This window comes from Zingiber officinale, chromosome 6B (genome assembly GCF_018446385.1).
Source record: "Zingiber officinale cultivar Zhangliang chromosome 6B, Zo_v1.1, whole genome shotgun sequence".
Taxonomy (NCBI): Eukaryota; Viridiplantae; Streptophyta; class Magnoliopsida; order Zingiberales; family Zingiberaceae; genus Zingiber; species Zingiber officinale.
In genome coordinates, this window is record NC_055996.1 from 34,082,725 (window position 1) to 34,091,322 (window position 8,598).

Genomic DNA, 8,598 nt, shown 5'->3' on the forward strand with positions numbered 1-8,598 from the left:
TATTTTTTTAAAGATTTTACCTCTCGAGTTTAGACCTTCCAATTGGATTATATATAGTGTCTAGTTAAAAAAAAAAAATTAAAAATGAAACAAATTTAAGTATTTACGGAGCATTGTAATGTGTTTAGGGATATATTAATGTATTAGGTATATAAGGAAATGTTGATTTTTTTTTTAAATTCAAAATTTTAAAAAATAATAGATATTGTTTTTTTATTTTGAATTAAAAAATTAATTATTTTTTTAAGATTTTATTTCTGGGTTCACGCTTTCCAATTGAGTTATTTTTAAGTTATTTTTTTTTAAAAAATTTACTTAGTTCAGATTTTTCAATTAGATTATAATATTTAGCTAAAAAAATTAAAAATAAAATAAATTTAAATATTTACACAGTATTATAATGTGTTTAGAGGATATATCTATATATTAAGGATTTATATAAGGAAACCTATAATATTATATATATATATATGTATAATTCTTTATTTATGTTCATGCGTTCAATCATAATTTATGAAATTATATAATTACTACCGTTGTAGTCGATTCAATTGGGAATTAGATAATTTACATCACCGGAATCATTCCGGAGGCTCACTGATTTGTAAACGCACGATGGGTTTGATTAAATCAAATAATCTATTTTTCAAAAAAAAAAAAACAAATTTGTAAAGGTCGATTGATTTTGATTAAAACAAATTTTAATGGAAAATTATCATTTTCAAAAACTTTGTAAAGGCCGATTGATTTTGAATTATGTGAATGAGTTTCAAAATAAAGCATGAAACACGTTTCAAAAACAATTGGTGAACATAGAATGCATGAATGAATTTTAAAAAAAAATCACGAAATAAGTGAATGACTCTCAATAAAAATAACAATCTCATAAATTTAAATTCACTTAATTTTTATTCATATGAAAAACAGTATGACTTTAATTATCCATAATACATAATTATCTTATAATTATATATTAAATTTAATCAAGATCTCATATTATATTTATTTTCAACCCTCCAAGTTATTGGAACGATTTTCTATCTTCAAGGATGATTTCTAAATTATAATTTTATTCCGTCTTTTATTTGGAAGGCCTATAGGGATCTTAGACTCGCAAGATCTTAGGTGGTGTTTGATTTTCTCCTAGGAATCGGAATGAGAATAAGTATCATAGTATTATGGAATGAGAATGAGTATGAGCTTGGGTATCATTCTTAAAAATAATGTTTAGTTAGTTGAATATTTTCAATCGGAATGAACTTAAATTTCCTTTTTTACCCTTAGAGAAAAATAAGAGAAAAAGTTAGATGGAAGATAAAGTTGAACGTGAGAGAGAAAATGTGATGAGAGAGAAAGTATAATGAGAGAGAAAATGTGATGGGAAAAAATGAAGAGAGGGAAAGTGTGAAGACAGAAAATGAGGAGAGAGAGCATGATAGGAGAGATTGAGAAGAGAAAAAGTATAATGAGAGAGAAAGAGTGATGGGAAAAAATGAAAAGAGAGAAAGTGTGATGAGAGAAAAATGAGAGATTGAGAAGAGAAAGTATGATGAGAAAATGTGATGAGAGAGAAAGTGTGATGGGAAAAAATGAAGAGAGGGAAAGTGTGATAAGAGATAATGAGGAGAGAGTGTGATGGAAGAGAGAGAAAATGTGATGAGAGAAAATATGGAGAGAATGGTAAGAGAGATTGAGGAGAGAGAAAGTATGATGAAAAAATGAGGAGAGAATGAAGAGAGAGAAAATAATGAGAGAGAGCGTGTGATGAGAGAGAATACATAGAGAAAATGGTAGAGAATGTGTGATGAGAGAAAATGAGGAGAGAGAATATGATGGAAGAGAATGAAGAGAGAGAAAGTGTAATGAGATAAAATATGGAGAGTGAGTATGGTAAGAGAGATTGAAGAGAGAGAAAGAATGATGAGAGAGAAAGTATGATAAAAAATAAAGAGAGAATGAAAAGAGAGAAAATAATGAGAGAGTGTGTGATGAGAGAGAATACAGAGAGAAAAAGGTAGAGAATGTGTGATGAGAGAGAATAAGGAGAGAGAAAGCATATTGAGAGAGAAAATGTGATGATAGAATGAGGAGAGAGAAAGTAAGGTGAAAGAGAACAAGGAGAGAGAGTGAAATGAAAGAAAAATTGAACAAATATATTAAGGGTATTTTCGTCCAAAATTTAATTTTTATTCCTATTCCATCAAAACCCAAGGAAGGGGGTGAGTTTCATCCATACCCAAATTTTTGGGTTTCATTCTAAAATCTTGATTCCATTTCCATCAACCAAACATAAGATTTGGGAATGAATCCATTCCCTTATTCCCTAACGTCTAAATCAAACGCCACCTTAGACTCATAATAATAAGGAGTTCCAATAAATTAGGTAAATAATTAAACTTTTTAATTAATTTGTCCAGCTTATTAATTCTATTATTACTCTACTAATGTTGGGTTTTTCGGGCCGCGAAAACCCCGAATCGCCCAAGCCACGGATCTCGTGCAAGGTAAAACTTTCAAAAAATACGAGTACGAGTTTAAAACACGATCGACTCTTAGATCTACGAGGGAAAAACATTTACCCTTGATGCGTGCCCTTCGTAATCCCGCAACGTCCAAAAGGTAGCCGGATCTCGAGACCGTCAAGCGAACGGTCCTCTAACGGTATCCACACGAACAAGGAGTGGTCTTCTACCACTCAAAGATGGAGAGGAGAACCCACAAGTGTGCTAGCACTTTATAGGGCTCTCGGATTGGATCTAAAAGGTGAGAAAGGAGAGAAGGGAAAAAGGAACTCACACAATCCTCTAGGTACTCTCCTTTTGTGACCTTCACACCACCTAGTTGCTTGGAATCAACTCTCACTTCTTCTCCACCATGAAGCCACGACCATCAGCAAGCTAGAGAGAGGGAGAAGCACCCAAGGAAGAAGAAGCATTGAACACAATTCAATTGCCACCAAATGAAACCCTCTCCTCACTTAGTGTGGCCGGCCACCACATGTGTAACCCCCACATTAATGTGGCCGGCCACATTAAGAGAATTAATGGTGTGTAACCTCCATGAGGTGACACACCATTATATAAGGGGATGATGTGGCATGCCATGTAGGATGAGTCATCCTCATGATGTGTCAATTCATCAAGTCAAAACTTGATGTGTCAACCTCTATTTGGTCAAGTCAAACTTGACCAATGCTCTTCCTTGTTGAGTTAAATCCAAGCTTTGATTCAAGTCAATTCTAATTTAATGAATCTCAATTCATTAATATAAATTGACTCATGAATCAAATTTAAATTAGACTCATTCAACAATTGAATCTAATTGAGTCTAACTCAATAAGTCTAATTTGAATCCAATCTTTGATTCATCATATGAATCTAATCCTATTGGTTCATCATATGAACCTAATCTCCATGCACATGTTCTTTGTGTGTGACCCAATAGGTTCTTGTAACGTTGGCAATGTTATAAACTCCTTTAAAAACATAAGCAATGAGCGGCATCTAGCAATACATCATTGCTACCCAAGTTACAAGAAATGTTGAGATCCAACATCACCTTGTGACTACTAATTGTGACTCCTCACAATATGTGACAAGTGTCCTTCTATCCTAGACATCTAGATTGATCAATGTGAGGCATAGACCGTGTCATCCTCTGACCAATCTAAATCTTGAACTCCGAGTAGACTCACTCAATCAAATGAGCTCAATATTTCATATTGACTCATTTGGGTATGACCATACACTTCGTGGTCTCACTCTATCAAGAATATCGATGTCTCTCCCGTCATATAGGAGGGATAGATCCCATCTACATCACTCACATCCCTCTGCATAATTTGTTATATACCCAGTAATCGCCTTTATAGTCCACCCGATGTGACGTTTGACGAAACTAAAGTACATAACTCCTTATGTAGGGATCCATGGTGACTTCAGGTCTAAGGACTAATAGTCATACTAATAGCCACATGAGAAAGTATATGATACTCATATAACGATCCATGATACTTTCTCATGGTGGGTCATTCAGTATACATTCTCTAATGCATACCCATGTGTCAGCTTGATATCTCTATATCCATGACTTGTGAGATCAAGTCATCGAGCTGACCTACATGCTAGTCTTATTGTATTAACATTGTCCCTGAATGTTAATACTCGACTAGGAATGATTTAGAGTAGTGTTCCCTATATCATCTCACTATCGATTCAACTAATCGATTGATATAGGTATGAACGTTCTACTCAAGGACGTTACTATACTTATTTTATCTGACACTAATACAAATAAGCATAATAACAAAAAACCAATGCCTTTATTAATATACAAAAAATATGATATACATGAGTCCATACAATCATCAAATGATTGACTCTAGGGTTCTAACTAACAACTAACAATATAGAATTGCATTCATATTTATTATAAAATATTTTACTCTATGAAAAGAGTAGTCTATTAATATAATTATTACATATAGGATTCTCTATAGACAATTCATAATTAAATTTAAGAGTTTTTCGTTTACCTTTCCAATTACTTATCCTAATTTACCATTAATTCACTAACTAATTATTTAATTTATAATCCAATTATAAATTAATTAAGTTCAACACTCAGTTCCATAATTAATAAATGCAAGAATCGTCTTTCTACTTCCCTGGGAAGGAATGAATTTCATGTATGTGAACTCATATTCTCAACCCTGATTTCAAATGCAAATCTAAAATTCAAGTGTTGAGTATGCGCAATTGCAAACTTTAAACAAAAAAAATTAACAATTGCATTGAAACGAATAGAGTCCATAATCACTTTAGAATTAAGACCTATCTATATATGATCATCTGTATGATTTAATTTTAAATTTCATTAAAATAAAAAAAAATTTATTATGAAATATCTAATTAAATCGGTCCTAGTCCTACATAATATCGTTATATATAAATGCCCCCGTCTAGATTGTTAGGACCTATGTGAGCAAGAGAGAGAGGAGGGTGAATAGCTTTGATCGATTTCGTCTTGATCTCATACTTGTCGTTTGAATGCGTAGTGGAAATTTGAATCAATACCGACGCTACATGCACAACTCTAGAATTTACTTAGTATTCATCTCTTAGGGAACTAATCTAAGGTTTACTCCTAGTGATCTCTCTCCACTATTAATTTCTCGTTTTCATATACTTTCGGAGGTAAAAAGCCATCTTACAACATGTTCTTACAAAAACTCAATAAGAAAACTAATAAAAAATAAATGAAATTGAAAATGACTTTAGAATAAAGAACTTACTTTGGATGCTTCCAAGGGGAGAAGCCTCTTTCAATACTGTGATGCGGTGCATGGTCGTGGGGTCAGTAAGATGATGTGGTTAGGGGTCAAGATCACAGGATGGTCAAGAGTCAAGCTTACGTGGAGGTCAGAAGTCAAGCTTACGTAGAGGTCAGAAGTCCAGCCTCCGTAGTTGGTCAGAAGTCAAGCTTACGTGGAGGTCAGAAGTCAAGCTTACATGGCCAAGGTCAAAGTCTTAGCTGACAGGGCGGTCAAAAGAGAGGATCACAAGTCGAACAATGGTCAGCCTCGATAGCGATCAAGAACTAGGCCCACGGGCCGGGCACAGCTGACTGAGCACATAGATCAGGCAAAGGTTAGGAAAGGAAGGCCTCTAGCACAGAACAGACCTGGCGTACAGGTCGGAACGTACATGCCATGGATAATAGAGGATAGATGCAGGTCGGGAAACATACCTGGCGTACATGTCGGAACGTATATGCCATGGATGACAGAGGACAGAAGCAGGTTGGGACACAGACCTGGCGTACAGATCGGAACGTACATGTCATGGATGATAGAGGACAGAAGCAGGTCAAGACACAGACCTGGCGTATAGGTTGGGACGTACATGCCATGAATAATAGAGGATAGATGCAGGTTGGGAAACAGACTTGGCGTACAAGTCGGGACGTACATGTCATGGATAACAGAGGATAGATGCAGGTCGGGAAACAGACCTGGCGTACAGGTCGGGACGCACGAGCCATGGATAGCAGCAGACAGATGCAGGTCGGGAAATAGACCTGGCATACAGGTCGGGGTTGGGACGCATAAGCCATGGATAGCAGCAGACAGATGCAGGTCGGGAAACAGACCTGGCATACAGGTCGGGACGTACAAGCCATAGATAACAGTAGACAGATGCAGGTCGGGAAACAGACCTGACGTACAGGTCGGGATATACATGCCATGGATAACAGAGGACAGATGCAGGTCGGGAAACAGACCTGGCGTACAGGTCGGAATGTACAAGCCATGGATAACAGCAGAGGCAGGTCGGAAACAGACCTGGCGTACAAGTTGGGACGTACAAGCAATGGATAATAGAGGATAGAAGCAGGTCGGGACATAGACCTGGCGTACAGGTTGAGATGTACATGCCATGGATAACAGAGGACAGAAGCAAGTCGGGACACAGGCCTGGCGTACAGGTCGGAACGTACAAGTCATGGATAACAGTATAGGCAGGTCGGGATACAGACCAGTTGTGCAGATCTGAACGTACAGGTCAGGGATAACAACAGACAGAAGCAGGTCAGGATACAGACCGGGCGTGCAGGTCGGAACATACAGGCCACGGATAATAGTGGACAGAAGTAGGTCAGGATACGGATCGGGCGTACAGGTCGTAACGCACTATCCATGGATAATAGTAAACAGAGGCGGGTCGGGATACAGACCGGTCGTGCAGGTCAGAACGTACAAGTCATGGATAGCAGTGGATCGAAGCAGGTCGGGATGCAGACCTAGCGTCTAGGTACTACAGGACAAACAAGCCAGGGAATCGTAACTGCTCGTCAGAGAATGTCAGAGAATAATCAGTATGTCAGGGAATATGCTAACAGTCGGGGCTCATTACTCCTTTGGTTACGTCGCCAGCCTATGAGGAGGTGCCGCGTGTCATTCACCGCCAGACAAAGCCTGACAGCCGACATTCCCTGACACCCGTCAGACCCCAGAAACATCCGTTGCAGTATAAAAAGGGAAGCTTTGTCCCTTATGCAGGTATGCTCACTCATCATTTCTCACTAGTCTTTACTTTTCGTCCTTTCTCTGTGTTTTCTGGGGAAAAAGTACCTGACTTGAGGGTTGGAGGGCCTGACCCGGAGACTTTTTCCCTGGTTTATGGTCTCTGACAACTCATGGGCTCGTTTGAGTGTGCGCAGAGCCACAGTGTCATCGTCTTGGTCATCTTCCTTCGTCATCCGCTCGTGCGAACCTTCCCGAAGGGTGCCAGGTAGATTCGACGCCGCGGTGACTTTTCGTCAACTTCCAGTACATCAAGGCCCGCCTTCATCTGACTCAGCTTTCGGACGAGATCAAATTTGGCGCCGTCTGTGGGAACACAACAACCTGTTCCGGAACATGAAGATGGAGGAGTCTGGCCGTATCAATGCCACCATGACCGCCGGAGAATATGAACTCTTTAAGGAGGCCAAGAGGCGAGCAGCCTCCGAGAAGCAAGCGACTGTTTCGTGATCACGCCAAGCTCCTATTGAAGCTTCCAAGGAACCCGTCCATATTTCGGATCGGGGTTCTAAGAGAAAACAACCTGAGGGTTTTCCTCAGGTTCCTTATCACGAACCTGACATGGGGTATTATCAACCAGGACCCCATGGCCTCAGCCTTAAGAAAGAACAGCCTCAAGCCTCCATGGCTGAGAGTTCCTTGCCCCGAGATTCGAAGAAAGGGAAGACTCTCATCATACCGGAAGTGTTCCCAGAAGACCCGGATGAGAGAATACCATTCTCAGCCAAGATTTTTAATGAAAGGTTACCTAAGGGCTACAGGGCTCCTTCGATCGGGGAATATGACAGGAGCAAAGATCCGGAAGAGCATTTATGCAAGTTTAAAAATGCAACCCTGTTGCACCAATACAGTGACACTGTCAAGTGTCGAGTTTTCTTGAATACTCTAGCTGGTTCGGCACTAAAATGGTTTGATGGGTTACCACAAGGATCCATCACTTGTTTCTTGGACTTCAAGACGGCTTTCCTGCGTCGTTTTTCCAACAGTAAAAAATATCAGAAGACAGATCACTGTCTTTTCGCTCTTAAGCAAGGTCGACCGAGCCCTTAAGAAGTTATATCAATCGCTTCAATCAAGTGGCCCAGGATGTCCCCACCGCCACTTCGAAGATTCTGATGAGCGCTTTTTCTCATGGATTAGGAGAAGGAGAATTTTTCAGAGACCTCATTAAAAATCCCGCTCGGAATTTTGATGAGATGGTGGAAAAAGCTGCCTGCTACATCAAAGTAAAAGAAGCATAGGCGGCCAGGAGGAAAGCCGAGAGACCGCCTCCATCTTCTAATAAGCCAGAAAGAAGGGTGCCTCAACCACCTCCTCAACCTCTACCGCGCGCTCGGGAAGCCCCCCGGGTCGGAGGTTAGACCAGCCCCCCGAGTCGCAGCTGTGCATGCTCCCCGACCTGGACCATGGAACAATCGGTATTACACTTATCATCGATCTCATACTCATGATACTAATCATTGTTTCCAGTTCGCTCAGGACTCCAAGCGGGCTGCCGAGTTAGGCTTACCGCC